Below are 21087 nucleotides of genomic sequence, written 5' to 3' on the forward strand. Positions count from 1 at the left end.
AAAAGCACAAACAGGTATATAATCAAATAAATATCATCAGACATCTGTTCACTCTTAACCTGGACGTCTTAACTCAGCAAATTAAATTCTTCATGCGGAGTCTCTCCTCCTCCCCCTCAGCTGCACTTAATCCCAGTGATTAAATCATTTTTCTTCAGCCCTAATTTTGCCTGTTACAGGGCTCTGATGGAGGATGGGCGTGCTCTCTATTGATTGGTGGGTTGAGCAGATTACCCTAATAGCGGGATTACCGCCCACATGTTGACCACGCGTGTTGGAGCTGCTCGGCTGTAGTGCCAGCTCCCCATCAGATGGCCCGGGGGAGCAGCGAAGACATAACACACCACTCAATGAGAGCGTGTGTCTGTTCATCTGTCTGCAGGGTGCGCATTAACAAGTATTTGGCAACTCATTAAGTTCTCTTATTTGCAAACTCATTAGTCATCTCAGCTGTGTTGTCAGTTAAGATGTAGTCAAGTTCACCAATGCTATGATAATTATCACGCATAGCCGCTTTAGAACAACTTGAAGACTTGCTTGGAACATGATGGGTCCTGTGACAACCTGTGTAAATGTTAGAACGGTAGCAGGGCACAGCCTCGGACGCCCACAGACTATTGGCTGACATCTGATGCATAAGGCACACTAAATGAGAAACACTTCAGGAGTTTCGAAGTTGTCATATGTTTGGTTGAATTCTACAGGTACATGTGTGTCGCGTTCTTTAGCGGTCCGTCTAACAAAGCTCTCGTGTCATCAAACCCCCTCATGGACAATGAACGTTTGAGGTGCCAATTTTGCAGTTAACTTGCACAACGTTCTTGAATAAATCATTTATTAGATGAACGACGGTATCGTAGGGACATCGACTTTACATTTTCACTCCCCTAAACATGGCGCAGAACAAAACAAACTGTGATTGGTTGCTTTACATTTTGGTCAGATGTCCTCTTGGGCGGTCCTTGGCCAATGAAAGCTTCTGCCATCAGTCTGAAGGTCTGGCTACATGAGACTACTACAAATGTAACCTGAAAATGTGCTGTTCGCTAACAATATATGCTGGTCACGTATTTCTCACTTCTTTTCACCCCTAAGCGAAGATTGAAAAACAATTTTGCCGTGAGTATATCGGGACCTTTAGTCTGTTTTTTAAACGTTACTACTTCTTTTTTGGTAGATGGTTCTGAGAACATTCAAAAGTTCCCATAATAGTTCCAAAATAATAAACACAAAGACAAAATTCCCTTAATGACCAAGATTTACTAGATAACTTAACCAAGAACCAAGAAAAAAAAAGACATTTTAAAAAAACTTGACATTTTGAAAATTCTAAGAACGTTCAGAAATAATGTTATCATAACTTAAAGGAATAGTTCACTTCAAAATGAAAATTCTGTCATCATTTACTCACCCTCAAGTTGTTTCAAACCTGTATGAATTTCTATCTTCTGCTAAACACAAAAGAAGATATTTTGAAGAATGTCGGTAACCAAACAGTTGATGGACCTCATTGACTTCCATAGAATTTTTTTTTTCCTACTAAAGTCAATGGGGTCCATCAACTGTTTGGTTACCGAAATTCTTCAAAATATCTTCTTTTGTGTTTAGCAGAAGACAGAAATTCATACAGGTTTGAAACAACTTGAGGGTGAGTAAATTATGTCAGAATTATCTACTATCTCTTTAATAGGAATGCTAGCAAAATGTTCTAAGAACATTATCTCCTTAAAGGGACAGTTCATGCAAAAATGAAAATGTATTCACTGTCATGTCGTTCCAAACCTGTATGACGAAAAGAGTAATTTATAACAGAATGCCCAAGCTGCTCTTTTCCATTCAATGAAAGTGAATGGTGAGCGTCTTATAGGGATGGGCCATACAGCTAAAAAATCACTATATAATGTTTCATATCATTCAGTATCGATACTTATTGATGAATGTTAATGACTTTTTTTAAACAAAGACCAGTAGAAAAAGTTTGAATTTAACCATTGTATTTTTAATTTACCCATTTTTCAAGGAAAATAAATAATTTTGTTTTTAACAGTCAAAAACTAAATACAAATTAAACAAATATATTCTTATATCTTATATAAAGATTAATGTAAAAGTGTAAACAGAACAATCAAAGTAAACTTTGAGGTAGATACAAACCTCTAAAACTCAAACAAGATAAAAATGTTATGAATAAAATCAATTTCAGCTTATAGAGTGACCAAACATCAATATGCAATAACCTATATTAACAGATAATAACTATACACAAAACACAATTTTTTTACAAAAATATCAAGTAATACTATTCACATTTAAAACACTAAATATACAAAAATAACTCTCAAATAGTAATATTGACATACATGGCTTCATTACAAATTGTGAGCAAGGATGACAAGTTGGTTATATTATTGTATCATTTGGAGGATTTCTCATAAGGCATTGTTGCCGAGTTCCTATCCATCGTGGACTGCTTGTGGGTTTGTTTGTTGAGGTGAGGTAGATGTAGGCCGTGAAGGACAATATTGGGTGGAAGCCGTTAAGGTGATGAAATAACAGAAAGGTGATGAAATACCAACAACCGTTGTTCTGATGTTGGTCGGACGTAAAGAAACCAAAAAAAACTGCCACACTGGTGAGCTGACATCTCTTTTTTTTTTCACAATCTCTTCATCGCCGGCAAGCACGGCACTCATTTTTGCATGTGTTTGTGTATTCTGATGTCACATGTCGATGACGCAACCGAACCCCACAGCAAAGTAACTTGTTATTGGCTGTTTGCTTGTCACTCGTAGCATGCTCCTTTATCAAGGCATATGACTGTTTATGATCCAGAGATGGTACAAGCTTGAGGGTTGTTCGTGCAACCAAACTTAATGTCTATTTACATTTTTATACATATAACTGAAACTATTAAGCGTTATATCAAACATTTTTTCTACTGTTATCGATAAAGGTGAACCGTTGATAAATACCGATACCGTTTTATCACGCAGCCCTACCGTCTTATGCATAGTTTTTAGTGAAAAACAATTTAAATTTCAGTCTTTTCCTCATGCAAAGCAACCGTATGCTTTAAAGGGTTAGTTCACCCAGAAATGAAAAGTATCCCATGTTTACTCACCCTCAATTTTTGTCTTTCAGACAAACACAATCGGAGTTAAAAAATATCCTGGCTTTTCCAAGCTTTATAATGGGAGTTAATAGAATTTGAAGCCCAAAAAGTGCATCCATTCATCATAAAAGTAATCCATAAGTAATCCATATGAAGCAATGCATTTTTGTAAGAAAATATCTATATTTATAACTTTATAAACAATAATCACTGTCCTCCGGTAACAGCCGTATACGCAAGTTTATTTCTGGCGGAAGAGTGACCAATGGTCCGACGCATGACATATTCTGACGGAAGCACAGAGGTTAGAGCAAAACAAACCACCGGTCATGAATTAGAAGTCTAAACCGAGAATTTTTAAAGAGAAATGTGGGAGGATATCGATATAAGAGAAGAGGAGCATGAGTTTGTTGGCCTGCCCTATTTTTTTGAACCGCGAGAGGCGTCTACTCTCACCTAAGCTTACGCTACTCCTACATCCTACGTCATACGCCGGGTCAGAGGTCACTCTTCCGCCGCAACTCGACTCACGCACAGCTGTTACCGGAAGCCAGTTATTATAGTTTATAAAATTATAAATATGGATTCTTTTCCTTAAAAAAACGCATCACTTCACTTCAAAAGGCCTTTATTAACCCCCTGGAGCCGTATGGATTACTTTTATGATAGATGGATGCACTTATTTGGGCAAAATCTAATTTCAGTATGACCTTGATTGTGTTTGGCTAAAAGAAGAAAGTCATATACACCTAGGATGGCTTGAGGGTGAGTAAATTAGGGGATAATTTTCATGTTTGGGTGAACTAACCCTTCAATATAGAGTGCACAAATCATATAGACTACTTTTATAATGCTTTTCTAGTATTTGTTCGTCCTCTTGGGAGCTTGACAGCCTCAGTCCCTATTCACGTCCATTGTATGGAAAAGAGCAGCTTAGACATTCTGCCTAACATCAACTGTGTTCTACAGGGGAAAAAAAGTCATACGGGTTTTAAATGACTTGATGATGAGTAAATGATGATTGTTTAAATGATCCCATTAGGGTAACAATTGAGCATTTTCATTTAACTCGCTCGCCGTAATTCAAACCAAAGGTGGATTAAGACCACAATGGAGAGGATTCAGAAAATTTATGGTTATTTCATTTCAGAATTATTGCTCCTGAGGATAAATGGCAAATGACTTTGCCTCTCAAACTGAACTGTGTGTGTGTGTGTTTATGAACACCATTTTCCTGATTATGATTCTATTAGACTGGATGTACAACATTCAGCTGTTTATCAAACAGACAGTTATTCAAATTAATCCACAACAGGTAAAACTGCACTTCAGTTGATGACATATACATGACCCAATCCTCCAACCCTCTCTCTCATCTATCTGTTTCTGTACGTGGGTGTGTGCATGTGAGTGTATGTTTAATTTAATGAGCAACAAGAGGTAATGATGCAGCAATGAAACATTTAACAGCTTTGTGACATACTATAATACACATTAAGCACACTGTAGCAATAATGCCAACTCGTTAAATCTATTTCCCTGAATGTTTTAATAATCAACAGAACGCATCATAAAACATTACTGCGCACACTTCACCAAAAGGATCTTACATTTGTGACACTCGTTATTACAATATGTCTTCTGAATCCAAATGACACTAATGGCTAAGCAGCCTCATATTGCTTCAGTATAACAAAGGCATTAAAATATTAAAGTTGCAAATGTAAGCTTTTCTTCTCATGTGTCCAGATGGGGGAAGTAGAAGCTTATTCAGGCCATGGAAAAAGAATTCCAGTAATCTACTGCTGATCCTTCACAATGCCACCCTTGTGCCTTTTGTTTTAGCCTCCCTACTGCCTGTACTCAAAGCCACTGATAATGTTAATGGTCCCTTCCTCCAGCTAGCGGATCTTGCGCTATTAGGGGTTTGCAAGAGGACTGGAAATGCTTGTTAAGTCACAGTAGAATGTCGAGGGTCAATTTTGCAAGGTCGCCACAAGTTCAAGCCATAAACCTCAAACAGAAAATAGACTGGTGACAAAGGGAAATGTCAAATTAGGAATGTTATTTAATCCTCTGAATTTTGCCTCTGAATGTCCATATTGCGCATTCTAGACTTGTACTATTAAATCTCCAATATTCAAATATTTAGATATCTGAGTCTTTTATAGTCACTATATAAACAGTTTGGAATCCATTTCAAATCAAAAGGACAATTCGGCCATCACTGTTTTTAACATAAAAAGGCTGCTCTTTTCATTCTCATTCAGAGAAAAGGATCTTGAAATACAAAAATACCACATCTTTCGACATTTAAATGGTTGAACCCAAGCCCCCTGGCCCTTTTCAGAAGAAAAACAAATCCACACACAAAAAAAAAGCACTGAACATCTTATCACTTTTCCTTACATCTCAAAACAGTCACGGTTGGGATTTCATAGGTTGCTTAGGTCTCTTTACAACTCGAAAAAGCAGTACAACACCCACTCACTCATTCCCGAATGAACAGGCTGTTTGATTTGCACTGTCAAAAGGTGTGTAGTGCGTGAACAGAAGCCGTGTAAACAACTTGCTTCATTGAGGCTGAGCACAGTAACCAGCTGCAAATAAAAGGGAAGTGACTTTAGCTAAGGCTTATGCAAATATCTCCATTGCAACTGCAAAGGTAAGGCTTTTGTCTGCCAGCACAGAACACAAGAATAACCGTTTAGTGTCATCTGCACCTTTTTAACCCACCTCAAATAAATTAGCTAACACAATAAAATATGCAGTTGTTACTTTGAGGAGTTAATTATTTTCACATATCTTCCCTTTCACATAACTTTTTTTTCAGAAAAAGCATGCAGTTTGTTGCTTTAGGTTTAAATTACACATGCGCACAGTAAAATTTGGGGATTAACTGAATTAATTAAGATGTTACCAAATGAAACACCATTTTAGGTCACCTGACAAAACGTTATCCCACAAATATTGCACTTCTAACCATACCAAGCCATACTGTCACACTTGCAATATATGTAAACCAGCAAAGCCAGAACACGCAGAAGTATCCCGTTCAGAGTCATGTTGGCCAGAAACAGACCCCTCATCACAAAGCAAAGGGGTATTAACTAGTATGCTGACGCCATCCCCGCAGCAGCCCCCAACAGCCCTTATGCCAGCAAATTCACCTCATAATACAACAAGAGAGCCCTGCACATGCCCGTTGGGTCATTTACCACAAAAACCTCCCTCAAGTTATTTGACTGTTACGTGAACTTTCAGCTTCACACAAGCAGATGTTCCTTGGCACCATGACAGCCATGATAATGATAATGCACACACATATCACCCTCCTCCGCTTCATTCTGCTCATTATCATTATCAAACAACACCAAAAACCAGTTTAACATTTTGTGTCGAAACTAATAAGCATGATACATAAGACACCTTCCTTATATGTAAATGAGCATGCAAACTTAAACCCCAAGTTACAATATTTTTTTTTTTTTTTTTTTTAAACACTTAAGATTAGAATTAAAGGTTTTCTCAAGTTTAGAGGTTTGTTGAAACTGGCCATAGGTGTTTATTAATCAAAGTTTGCTGGATAATCACATACTGTATAATCAATATGCATACTAGGCCTAATTGGTTTGATTAAGTTTTATAACTGTAAAATGTCTTACCATATGTTTTTATTTATTAAGTGTCCTCATGAAAAATCAGGCATGCACATACTTTAGGAAGCACGAACATCCTCTGCTGCTTTTCAAACGCTTCATTCATATAGCCTATTCCTTATCCCCGTATAGTGAAGATCCCAATTCAACAGGACCGTTATCCAAAAATTCCCTGTAAATCGCAGTCCGTCGTCCTCCAAAGGCTTTGAGCCTTGATAATGGTAAGCTAAATGCGAACTGACAAGCATCCGACAAGCTTTCAGGGAGAGGGGAGGGGAAAAAAAAAAACTGAACAAAACAAAAAAGTAAAGCACCAAAGCCCCGCCCTAGACTGTAATAGCTCTGAAAGTAACATTGGGTTTAGATTTGAGACCATACGAAGCAATTGATCGCTATTGTGTAGCTATTATAAAAAATAATAATCTAATAATAGATCATGTTGAACGTATGCCTAAGCATGTCGAAAAAAAATCAATAGGAAGATGGAAGATAGCTGTAACCTAATTTAATGCCTGGCATTGCATGGTAGCCTATGCTTTTTCCATCTAAAATAATTGGTTTTCAGTTATGTAGACTATCATGTGTTGCTCTGCATCAACAAGTTTATTATGTAAATGCACGGCTGTTTTCCTGAGCTTGGCTTGATCATAGTTAAAATATTAACGATTTGTGCAGAATTAATGCATTTATACACGATAGGCTATAGTGCATAGTGACTGTTGTTAAATTAACATGAGTAAAGAGTAAATAAGTCGCCTAAAGTTAAAATACACACGCAACTTCGGCTTGCCAACTCAAAAGCTTTTAACATTTCTGAATGATGACAGATATTGGGAACCGGTGGGTTCTTAGGAACAGGTTCCATTTAGCAAATGCCGATCTGAATGGTTTTCACAACGTTATTGAATGTGCAATCTCGGAACACTGCTGCACTGATAGGGTTAACAGTTGTTTAAACAAACATCGCTACTGAATGTAGGCCTACAACGTTACATACAGCAGCCAGCATAATCCGATTTCAGAATGATTCTCTTACGAACCGGTTCTTTATAATGAATCAAAAAATACAACGCAACTACTGTAGCTCGAATGACTCTAAATACGAGCCGGTTCGTTATAGCGAAACAAAAACATGCAGCGAAACCGGGGTAGAACGATTCCCGAATGAATGACTCTTACGAGTCTGTTTAGTGAATCAAAAACATACAGAGTGATCAGTACAAAATGGCTCTTATGAGTCGGTTATTTTTAGTGAATCAAAAGCACTTTAATCTGAGTCATTGTACTAAAACCACAAAGCCTGCTTTCTCGTGATTATAATATTTTAAGTAATAAATAAAATAAACAAATATTTTATAAGGTTAATTAGGCTACTGGATTGTAGCCTATATGTATGCCACCTCTAAAAAGTCTGTGGAAACTCATTAAACACACTCTTTACCAAAAAAATGATTTAATTTATTTCTGATTTGTTATAGACGACATGTAGAAATCAGAAATGTTCTATTCGAGCTCAGCAAATCTGAGTGCAGCAAATCTACAAAATTTTCTTACTTCAAAAATGTCTTCCTCAAAAGTATTAAAAGACTCGTTGATGGAATTATGGAATGATACGTAGACACAGAATTATTAAATTCCTTCCTATTTATTTCCATACAAATGGTTGAAGCTCTTCAGAAGAGTAACTTCCTAAAAATAGCGCATGGACAAACAGAATGGGTTATGGCAGAGGTTATAGCCTATGTGAGTGCGACACGACAGGCTATTTACAATAAAGAAGGGAATAATTCAATGTGTGACTATCATTAAAGTGAGTTGCCAATAGAGTGATCTCTAATCTTAATCTCAGTTACACCACCAGCGCTGAAACAATGCCTATTCACATCACGACAGCAAGTCCAAAGCGAAATCTCTCCGTCCAATCTCCCTTCAAAGTAGCGAACTATTATTAACACATTACATGACCCTACTGTTTATGATCGATTCGTTCTCAGAATTCGATTCGAAACTTACCTCGGTACATATAAATGACGTAATGAAGTTGTGGGGCAACGGCACAAACGCAAGGTGACACTCCGAGATGATGATGACAAACTGAGTGGCATCCGCAGTTTCCAAATGACTACAGCGTTGAAATTGCGAATCAAAGCGATCACATCGTCTTGGTTTGTAGATCGAGGAAACAATGTGATGACATCGACCGACGTTGATCCAGATCGAGACGGATCGACAGCGAAGTGCCCCGTGTGTTTCGTGCGACACCTGGAGCGGCAATGGTTCCGTACCTCCCTCTTTCATTGACTATTGTTTGTTCAGCATAAAGTTAGGTGATCCAGAAGTCTGGCGTTGAGAAGACTTGCAATGGTAATCTTACTCTGTATTGGCAATCTCTGTCTGGCAAACAAAGTGATAGTGTATGATGACTGACAGTTTATGATTATAATGAAATTATTTGGGAAAAGATAACACACATAAGGCTGTTACATTTTTGTTTCTCTGATCTATTTGCTTTTTCACGATACATTTCAATTTACAAACAAACAATAAATAAAAATAGTTGATGTGTGAATAATTAAAAAGTCATTTTGAGTCAAACTATCTATGTGGTGTAACTAAAAAAGAAAAGAAAAACAAAGTCTAAAAACAAATTAGCCTATTATTATTGTTATGCATTAATATTATTTTTGAAGTAATCCTCTTTTGTTTTGAAGTATTAACCCCACCCCCCAATATATAGATAGATATATGTGCGTTTTTTTGTTTTGTTTTTTGGCAGAAAAATGATTACATAGGTTTATCATCACAGACATCCTTATTTGTCATTGAGTGACAGAATTTCTTAAAATTTAAAAGGGTGCACATGATGCACACACATGCAGGCTTCTCTATATTTTATTTAGAAGTTGCTTAATGGTGTGTATTATTTTTATCATCTTGTTGTAATCTTACTAGTCCTTTACTTGAATAAGCTGATTTATTTTTCATAGAGCTGCTCCTTTAAATGCTTTTTTTATTCACCACACTTGCTCTTTAAAACAAAAAAACTAAAAAAACATTGCGATTTAAAGTCAGCAGTCAAACTTTTATCATTTCAGCTCTTTGTTACATAACTTTCAGGCCTGCCAGAAGTGGATCATGCAGTAGTTGTTTGGCTGGAGCTGTTGCAGGACACCTATGTGAAGAGTGGTCATTAGTGGCTCTCACCAGAGGCTGTGACAGCTGTCGCTTGTGGCTGCCGCTGGGCCCCAGTGCCTCCCCCTCGCCCGCTCACAATGCTCCAGTATGAACAGTAGGTCTGAAAAGACATGCAACCTGACTCCCTCATCTCCACTTACCCATCTCATATTTAATCCCAGACTCACCCCTGTCATTAACCACCAGCCACACTACCTCAGGCCCACAGCTTTGATCATTAATCAACGCATTCGCGCAATTATCGAACGCCACAGCTGCCCGCCTAACAATGCGTGTTCTGCTAACTATTGTTTTTTCTCACACATTTCCTATCATAATTTGTATTTTAATACATCATTTATTCTGTCTAATCCTCTTGTGTGTATATGCTTGGCAATTAGTGGGGTACAATTAGGCCTGGTTCGTGGTAATCGGGACTGCCACCCTTTTAAGGGCTTGTTTTTGAGATGGAAGTCCATGAGCGAGAGTCGATGGATTTTTTGGTTGTGGGGGAAGGGCAATTCTGAACTCTTTCACCCCACAATTCCTCTCAGGCACACACAAAACCTCACACACAGGAGTCTGGACACAAGGGGGGAAAGATGAGTATAAATTATCACATGTGAAATACAAATGAAACAGTCAATTTTATAACAGGAGCACGGAAAGGGGGGTTACATTTGAGCCTGAGAATGTGTGTCAATTTAAATGTTTGTTTCCAGACCGACAAAATATGTTCTAAGAAGCGTTTTGCTAATGTTAACATTAAGTATAGAAAGCCTTATTTCGGAATGTTCTGTGAACTTTCAAAACGTCCAGCTTTTTCAAACAATGTCAAACAATGTCTGAGGGAGCCTTTGCCAGAACGTTAGCCAAAGTTCTGAGAACATTCCCTGTTAGCTGGGTTGTTGTTTCAACGTTTTACATTAAATGTATCCTTTAGGCTGCAACCTATTCAGTTTTATCCCGAGTGTATTTGCATTGCAGACACACTTTGCCCTCACAAAGAACGCTTGTTTCTTCTCCTTCTATTCTTGAGGTGTTTGCATTCTGCAGAATGGGTTTGCATTCTCCTCTGCTCTTCAGATTCTTCTAAGTTATTAAACATGTGATCTGAAAGCAGCAACCTGTTGTTTTCAACAGCAGAACAACTTTGACTCTGAGAGGTAGTTTAAAGAGAGAGAAGTGGGGGAGGATGCATGTGAATATTCTTCCAGCAGGTCAGAGTTCACAGGCTCCATCAAGAAGTGTAGAATGCTTTTCCTGTTCCCCTCCAACTGTGCGGTTTATAGAGACAACAGAATTACACGTTCAATCAGCTGGTTTAGAACTTGGTGCACTTGAGGTGCAGCCGTTTTATCTGAAAACTGATGCCATCTCTTGGCACTGAAGTAAAACAGGAAGAATCTACTTTAAATCTGGGACATATAGTTGCCTGTCAGTGACATCAGTTACTCTCTGAAGCGGAATATTATGCATCATTTTGTATAGAATGTTGCAGGAAAAGGAAGTCTATATAGGTCAACCCAGCACATGCATTTTGGTTTCTCATTGGTTAAAACATTTCAAACCTGCATTTTATATACTTAACCCCTCTGCTTTAATCCCTTGTTTTGTGATTTGCGGTGTCAGGCCTGTTGCTTTGACAACAGCAGAATGTGGTGAATATTTCATGACGGGGGGAGGGTGAGCGGTGGCCCGCCAAACTTTGACCTGGGGACTAATCTATTCAGACAAAAAGAGGCAGACAGGAGTTGAATCCTGAGACAATTAAGGTGCACTGTGTTCAGCTCTTTGTGAGTTCTCTCATTTAAGTGTTATGTTTACACACCGCTCCTGCTGATTTTTCAGCTTTAAAACATTGTTCAGTTGGGTTTTCTGTACTTCTGCATTCTTATAAGTCAGTCTCTTTTGTTTTGGGATTCACTGTCTTACAACAATGAAAAAGAAATAAAACATTTGAAGTCATGAAGTGCTAGAAATTGTGTTTTAGAACATCAAAAATCTCATCAAATCATATCCTGAACGATTTTATATAGATTTGATTTACTTGCTTTTTAAGATACTGAAGCACTGATAAAAACATTAAATCTAAACATTTCTGAGATTTTTGTTAATAGCCTTTAGCCCTCTTTGATTTTTTTGCGCTTTTGGAAAAATCTACAACAATCATCAGATGTTAAAAAGAGCAGTTACATATTGTTATATGTTGGTTTTGGGTCGACACAGATCAACTTTACATATTAAACTGAGAAAATATTGCTAATGTCTATTTTACCGTGGTGGAATTTCAGTAATGCATTTCGTCATTGGGAATTTTTAGAATGGTCTCAATTATGTTGAAGTTATTTATGTGATGATTATTCTTATGCAATTATTTATTTATTTGGAAGTATATATAATTGTGTTTATGTATAAATAACACAGATACAGTTTATCTTTCATGTGTTTAATCTACAGAAAGGTCAAGAAAAAGAGTAAATAATTAACTCTTAAAACTGACTAAGGCCCCATCCACACTACTGCGTTTTAGTTTAGAAACGGAGAATTAAAACGAATACGATCTCCGTCCACACCATAGCGTTTTAGCTGCGTATTAGAATTGATCTCCGTCCACATTAAAACGACTGAAAACGCGGATCACGTGACCATTCACCAACACTGGGCATGCGCGTGCCGGTAGAGACTTTCAAACATAGACTGTAAAAAAATGCTTTCAAACATCAAAATGTCATTTATTTATATGTATTTGTGTCAAAATGACATCTTTTCCTATTCTATTTTGCCTGGAAACGCTTCCAACACGCTTGCGTGTCGCATGAAAAATAGGCGTCGGTTCTATTTCTAGCATGCACGCGTTTACCGCGCGAGCCGCGCCTGAGACGCGGCAGTTTCTTACTGTAAGAAACTGTTCCAGCGGGTGGAGATTACTGGTACTGAATATTACCTGTGTTTATACCATGGTCTGGGTGAATACTCGATTCTGATTGGCTGCAGGGTGTCCATTAAAAAGTGATAATGTACACCTAGGAAAGGCGTCCCGTCAATTTGCCTGATGACAGTTCTAAATGATTGCGCTGGCTCAAACTCACTGATCAACTGCTGCGGTCTGGTCGCTGTGGCCACGTTGCTTGGCAACGCCTGTATACGGGAGATATTAAATAGTGCGCTCGACTTAATAAATAAAAACCCTCACGATTTTTACTCTAAAACACATTAAAGTATTATTAATTGATTAAATATTTCTTTCTTTCGTAAGTGACCATGGTATAAGTGGGATAATGCCCTTCGAGGTGTCCATTAACAGAAATTAATCCTCCACTTCGCGTCGGACGGTTCACGCCTCCGCGTCGTCCATTAATTTCTGTTAATGGACACCTCGTCGGGCATTATCCCTTACATACTCCATGACTGATGACTCCCATGACTCCCTTACATACTCCATGACTCCGCTTCGCGTCGGACGTTCACGCCTCCGCGTCGTCCATTAATTTCTGTTAATGGACACCTCGTCAGGCATTATCCCTTACATACTCCATGACTGATGACACCCAATCATAGAGTGAGCCTCTGCGTCATCGTTTCTAAAGTCCTCCGTTTTGACCCGTCTTCACTAAAACGCCCTCCGGAGATTCAAAACGAAAAACGGGTCTGCAGCGTTTCTAAACTTCTCCGTTTTGGGTCTCCGTTTTTGCCGTTTTAGTCTGGACGGGAGGTGCAAACGTAGCAAAAGGTCTCCGTTTTTAAACGAAAACGCAGTAGTGTGGATGGGGCCTAAGGTTGTGGCCCAGATAGCAACATACAATAATGTCGGCCCAGATCCACGTGTACCAGATGTGAGCCGGATCTGGGCCGACACTAGTATGGTAGGCAATTTGTTTTCTAAACACTTTTTGGTCTAAAATAAATACATGTCCATACATCCGCGCACCCAGCTCGCACAGACATCACACGTCATCAGCGCGTTCCGTTAAGGCTATGCAGAGACAGACAGCCACCGATTGCCAAAAAAACAGCAGTCATCCTTTACAGTTCCTCCTGAACCAAAACAACGAGATTATGTTGCGTTCACACCATATCCTAACCGTAATTACGACATGGCAACCCGTGACGTTCTACCCAGAGCTGTTCACGTCCTCAGACTCAGATTTATGTTTCTATGTTAACGCTGAAATAAATCTGCAGCAGTCAGGTGGTACAAGTAAGAGCTCTGTAAGTTGTTTACGTTCATTATTATTGCAATATTATGTAGTTTGAGACATGAGGTAATTTAACGGCATCTCTCGTGACGCTTTGCAGACTCTGCTGTGTTCGTAATGTGTTTTGAAGGAGGTGTGGCTTGGGAGACACTCTGAAGGGAAGGTGGGATCTCATGCTTTCAAAGCTAACTTACTATTGCTAGCCACTCTGAAATTGCCTACCCTACCTTTAACTAAGATTGATAAGGTTGGCAAAGCTATATTGTCTTTATGTTTTATTTTTTATTTTTTTGTAAATAAATGTAAAAAAATTATTTGGAAATATTCCATTGTTAGACCATAATGGGTAGGCCTACCACAGAAGGTTATAAGAATACTTTTTATCTAAAGAGATTTTCTGTGCACATATACTGTGTAGCAGGGAAGGTCCCACTGGACCACCTTAAGATTAAGGGCCTTGCTCAAGGGCATTGAGCAAAAAGAGGATCTCAGTAACTCTCCAGGGCCCTTCCTAGTTTGCAATTGAACCTGCAAGCCTTTGTTTTCATAGCCTGGATACTTGACTTGACTCCACCATGGTGGTAAAAAATTCTTGGCTTATTCAAAGACTGACACTCCCGAACAGAACTTGGAGATGCTGCAGAAACTCTTCTGTCGTCCATTACTGCGCAAATCACATTTATTTGGCCTCTCATCATCCATGAGATGCTTTCATCTGGCAGTGTCTCTTTGTACCTGTAATTAGTTTTGGGACAGGAGATCGACTCTATTAAAACAGCATAAAACGAGAATAAAGAGGTTTGTGTTTCCTTGTCGTGGATGCTCAGGAGCTCTGCCTAATAATGGCTGATAGATTCGTTCTGTCAGGCTGTAGAAAAAACGCTAGTCTGGCATGTTTATGACATTACCTCAGAGTAATGGAGTCAGCCGCTCATGGGCGAAAGGGGTTTATTATGTGTCCTGAAGTCACATTGATGGCTTTGTGGTTCGGACTACACAACAGCTATTATCCAGCTAACAAAAATATGTTCTTAGAACATTTTGCTAATATTTCTATGAAGTTATGAAAAAATTATTTCTGAATTTTCCATTTTAATAAAAAAACAAAAAACAAACAAACATTTTATCCCTTTATAAACATTAAGGGAATGTTACTTTTGAATGTTTCCTGAATGTTCTGAAACAAGTAGTTCTTCATATGTATTATTCTCTAATGTTCTCTGAAAGTTCAAAACATATATTTTTTTAAAAAGTTGACATTTTTAATGTGAACAATAAGGCAACATTCCATTTTATAATTTTGTAAACATTATGGGGACTTGAACACTGTAAAACATTATATGATCAATAAGTTATGACTTATTGGTTTTACATTGCTTTAACTCATCAAAATAAGTTAAGCAATTTTCAACTTTTTTATTAGTTATACAAAAATTATACTCTGTTTATTTAATTTAAGTTGAAATGACTTATTCATTCAAGTTGATTGTACTTAAACATTAAGGCAGTGTAGTAACAGAAAACAGAAGTCCCACTAAATCTAAAATAAAAAAAACATGCCATGAGTAATATAGAAACAGTCTACAGTTTTTTGCTAACATTTTGAGAACATTCCCTGTTAGCTGAGAAAACTTTTCAGATAAAAAGGTGAACGATGTGTAAATATTGTTTTTGTGCTAACGTTTTGAGAACATTGTGAAAGACCAGATAACTCTGAACGAGCATTCTAACGTGACTGGAAGAACGTTTGTTCAGAACTTTGAGAGAACTTTTCCAGGGAAAGTTCTGAGAACGTTCCCTGTTAGCTACCTGATTTGATTTGAGTTTTATTATATGATAATAATAGACTGGGCAGAGAGTTTCAAATATAACATCACCTGCAGGTGACTGACAATGGAGAGCAGCTGTTTAACAGACAGTTTTGCATATCTGCAACCTGGCGGTTAGAAAGAATATGACCCTCCTAGTCACATTACAAAAACACAAAATAACAGTATTTGTGTGTGACGTCATGGCCTACCTGTATGTGCGCAGCCATTCTCACCTTTGAGAAATGACAGTATTGGGTTCTTAGTTTTCATTTAGAAACCTAATTTATAATGCATTCATAATACACTAGGTTGGCCTAATAACCAGCAAATCTGATCTCTCTCAGACATAGATGTGTGAGGAGGAGGGAGAATCCAGGATGAATGAGAAAGGAAGGGAGGGCTGGGAGAGAGAGAGAGAGAGAGAGAGAGAGAGAGAGATAGAGAGAGAGAGAGAGAGAGAGAGAGAGAGAGAGAGAGAGAGAGAGAGAGAGAGAGAGAGAGAGATAGCAGGGGCGCGGGCAGATGGTCGGGCTGGTGTGGAGTCTTGCTTCGGTGGAAATCCCTGAGTGCTTAACCCCTCCTCCACTAGGGAGAGATGTGTCATGACAACAGTTCTCCCCCCTCCCTGCGGCAGATCCTCACTGCTATCACCAATCCGGGCCCCCAGAGGAGAAGAAACAGCTCTGTCGGTCTGCCTCCACAATACTCTTCACATCTGCATTTGTGCAGGTCCAGGGATAGATAGACAGACAGACAGAAAGACAGACAATTGAATCATAATGGATGTTTAGGATATTGACCTGAATATTGAAATAAACCTGTGCTTGACTCTTCTCTTAGAGCCACTGATGCCCTCTATTGGCTCACAACAGTCACAACACCCACCTTATGAGCCATGAAAACAGTCACTGCAACAAGTCAAAGATATTACAGTGGTTCTCTGCCTTATTTGATTCCATGATCCCATTGTCCCAAGGCTCCCAATGTAGGTGGAGCTATTTCTGGTACTTATGCTGTAATGACAAAGCTGCTTTGTGTAATGTAATTTATACAATAATAGTTAAATTCCAAAATTCTAAAAGTTTCAAGAATGGAATTTTCCAGTAGTTTGTGTTTTTTTTTTTTTTAGATTTTTTAAAATTACTCATAAATAGTCAATTCTACCTGATAAAATATTTTAGAGCTTGACATTACTGGCAAAATGTATCATCATAGAAATTATAGAATTTATAGAAGAAAAAAAAAGATAAAAGAGAACAAAGCTTCATTTCAGAAAATAAAATGCTGTAAATAAATAAATAATGAATGAATTAATGACAATTAATATTGGGTAATTGTGGCATTGATTGTAGGGAGTAAAAAAAATAAATATATATATATATCAAATATCAATATCAAATATCAAGCTTAATATCAAGTAAAAATCTATTTTTTACAGTCTATGGTAAAAATACAGAATTGTATTGCTAATTAAGGAACAACCATGCAAACTTCACTTCACTATTATACCAAAGGAGGGCAGTGTTTCACGTTTTATAGTAATACTATCTAACACCTGTTGCCATGTGCAACAGTACACAGAGAATAATGGATTTACGCAAGCGTTCATCTGTACATGGATGGCCCTGTAGATATTCTAAGAACAGATCAAACATTTCTCTTCAAAGAAACCAGTGACACCATCATCCTCTTGTGATGTGTCGGGATCATGTTCATAGAATTCGACGTGACAGATCCTCAGGTGTTATAATGAGAAGTCCATTTGGGAACCCTCCAGGTCTCAATAGCGCGTTTTCAGTCATGAGATATCATGTGATTGTTTGTGTGAAAAAAAAGTCACTTTATCGACCGAGGTGCAGTATTTATCAAAATGTACTGTTCTTGGGTTTTGTTAAATGTTTGGATGATAAGTTTCATGTTGACTAGAGTTTTCATTAGACATGTAATAAAAGTCTGGGCTGTGTGTGATACTGATGCTGTGAGCTTTAGTCGGTCTTTTCAAATAATTTATTGTTTCGCACTGACATTTGACACAAAAATGAAGTATTTTGAAATCGTTTAGACATTTTCAGTGACCTTTCAAGAGATTTATTTTAAGGACATTTAAAGAAAAAGCAAGCCGAACACACCATGCAAAGGTCATGGCAATTCTTTTTGCCAGTATTCACTTAGAGAGAGTCTCCAAGTCAATGATTTTCTGTCTCTCTTCTTGTTCTTTCACCTTAATGTTTTATGTTTTAAAGGAAATGGGCAGTTGACATGACATGCAATTTTACTGTCTTCAAGGAAACAGCGCAATCATTATTTTTGTTATATTTTTATCATTTGGTTAGACAGAAAAGAACACATTTTGTCCATAAAAAAAAAAGAAGAAAAAAAAAAAAAAGAAAAGACCAAGATCTTATTCTAGGTTTATAGCCATTTTAATTGTTCTGTATTAGTCTCCTCATCTGTACACAGTGTTGGGTGTTAAGTGATTACATGTAATCTGGATTACGTAATCAGATTCAAAATATTAAAGGAGAACTCCGGTCAATTTTAACATTGAGCTCATGTATTTACATCCTGTTTTCGGTTGAAGTCCACAGTAGTCGATTGTTGAGTTCGGGCGCATGATCGTACATACTAAACCTATGCGCGTGAACTCGACAATCGACTACTGTGGGCTTCGACCGAAAACAGGATGTAAATACAGGTATGTGCGCTGGCTGAAATAACATCATTTTTATTCATATCTTTCACATCTACTGCAGTCAGATTCACCCGTGTTCACTCAAAAGGAGTCACTCACATTGGCTGGGCACTTGTAATGACACATCAAGGATGTTAAGAGGCTAAAAGCAGGTTTAAAACTTGCCTCATTGAAGTCAACAGGGTGCAAATTTTAAAAAGAGGATAACACGGTGTAGGCAACACCGATTTTTGACGTTGTTCTCTGTACTGACAGCACTCCAAATTTACAAAAAAATGAGCTTAATGTTAAAATTGACCGGAGTTCTCCTTTAATTGTAATTAGATTATATTACTTTTTAAAATATTCATAATCAAGACTACAGTTACTTTTGTATTGATTACATAATAACATGTTATGCTCACAATAGCATTCATTAATTCACATCATTTCATATTTACATGCAATGTAGGGATTCCCCATCTTTTTTTGTCTCTTTGACCTAATACGTTTACTTGAAGTTCCCCCTGAGATTTTAAGTTAATAATAATAATAAAATTAAGTTCTGCCATGAACACCCAGTTATTTTTGATCTTAGATTCATTTTTATTGGTCTTTAGTTTGTTTAATTTTTAATCACATGTGGGTTTTTTTTGTCTTATAGTTTCCCACCAGTCACCAGTTGTCATGGACACTCATCTAATCATCACACCTGTTCATTATCACTGTGTATTTAAGTTGCTCTGTTTCACCCTTCAGTAGTCGGTTGATGTTCGTGTGTGTTTAGACACGCTCTCACTTTGTCTTTATTACCTGAGTTTGCTTTCATTAAAGAACCCTTTCGTTCATTGAAACCCTTTTGAACTCCTCTTCATCTTGTGACAGAACAACCTACTAGTGATGGGAATTTCTGATCATTTTTCTGACTTTCTCGTTTGATCTCGTTCATCAAAATGAACGAATCTCCATTTTGTTAATTTAACTGGCTTTAAATGCTATACTTTTAACAGCCAAATTCTTCGAACACATCCACCTATGCAATCTAGATCATATTCTGAATTAAGAAATCATTATAATTCAGCCAAAGATAATTTACGGGGAACATAAATAATAACTTTAACTTCTGAGTCTCTCGTTCATTTGTCACGTGACAGGCACAATGAACTTTCTGTTCATGAATGACCCATCACTACAACCTACCTAAGAATGGAATATAAGGTTTGCTGCAGTGGCTCAGAGTAGCCACAATCTTCAGAATCTTACTGAACAGTTCTGCCGTCTAGCTGTCAACTCCATAAAATCGCTGTTCTGGATCAGGGCGAACTACCACCACCCTGAAGACCTCCCAGACACCTTAGGACTTTACTGGAGGGAAGCCATCATCAGGTGTCTGGAGAGCATCTGGTTACACCACCACCCTCGACCATGGAGACTTTGCGTGAGCCTCCCGCAGATGGAGAGCGACCACCTGCCGCAATGCCTGAGCCTGAAGAGGAAGGGAAAGCGCTGACCATCGCCCCAAAAGCCGGTACCTCAGAGTGCTTCTGACCAGGGGTGTGAGCCAGCTACAGCAGTAACAGAGGGAATACTAGTGGATTTGGCACAGGGGACTGGATGATGGATTTGAACACGGTGGTACTACCTCCCATCATCGCTGTTTCAAGACAGCAGTAAGACTGTATCATCAACCTGTTGGGAATTGGAATTACCGTCATTGATCACGTCAAGTTTACCTCTGTCACCTTCACCGCAAAGCTCAGCCAGTCTTCCAGCCCCTGGATGCCTGCAGCCCCTCGTCTTCCACGGGAATGCCTTGCTGTGACGCGAAGCCGCAGGTCGTGCGAGAGGATCCTGTGGGCTCCATCTTGGCTCCTCCCACCATCCGGTCCACCAGAGACTTTGAACTCCCCTTCATCTTCATCTTGTGACAAATTCACAGTTCTCTGATGTCAGTTAATGGTCACATGACATGTAGGTAAACAAATAAAATACTACTTTTTTTTTTTAGTAAATTGTTTTATTTGAATTGTTTATATTTTAAAATGTTTATTTTAAAGGGTTATTTAATTATTAGCTTTTTATTAAACTCGCGAACCCCAGTCTGGGAAACCCTGGCGTAATGTAATATTTAATTCACTTCATGTTGTTGATTACAAAGAATGGAATATAGATTTTCTTTCTCTTTGTATTTTATATCAATATGTTACAAAATGATCCTATTCAAATCAAGTTAGGTGAAAAGTAATCTAAAAGTAGTCAGATTATATTACCTTAAATGTGTAATGGATTACGTTACTAACTACAATTTTTGTCATGTAATTTGGAATCTGTAACTGACTACAATTTGTATGTAATTTACCCAGCACTGTCTGTACAGAATTCTGGATTAACACGCATGGACAAACAATTGCAACATATTGGCATTACGGTGTACTGAGAATGAGTTTACAAATTATCTTAA

At 37.9% G+C, this 21087-nt stretch overlaps 2 protein-coding genes across 5 annotated transcripts in view; both read right to left on the minus strand.

Annotated features, from left to right (window-relative positions):
* znf516 (zinc finger protein 516) overlaps positions 1-9225 on the minus strand; it is a 41945-nt gene extending 32720 nt beyond the window's left edge. The window contains exon 1 of one of the 4 annotated variants that reach the window (XM_079878488.1): positions 8785-9225. The gene's annotated coding sequence lies outside the window, so the exon portion shown is untranslated. Of the gene's footprint in view, positions 1-6777; positions 7085-8784 lie in introns of those variants that run through there. The other 3 variants (XM_079878485.1, XM_079878489.1, XM_079878486.1) reach the window with 3 other exon arrangements.
* LOC307162827 (riboflavin transporter 2-like) overlaps positions 4097-21087 on the minus strand; it is a 285939-nt gene continuing 268948 nt past the window's right edge. Inside the window, exon 6 of the mRNA XM_079878496.1 lies at positions 4097-4111. The gene's annotated coding sequence lies outside the window, so the exon portion shown is untranslated. The remainder of the gene's footprint in view (positions 4112-21087) is intronic.

The sequence above is a fragment of the Squalius cephalus genome, assembly GCF_949319135.1.
Source record: "Squalius cephalus genome assembly, chromosome: 8".
In the NCBI taxonomy this organism is placed as follows: domain Eukaryota; kingdom Metazoa; phylum Chordata; class Actinopteri; order Cypriniformes; family Leuciscidae; genus Squalius; species Squalius cephalus.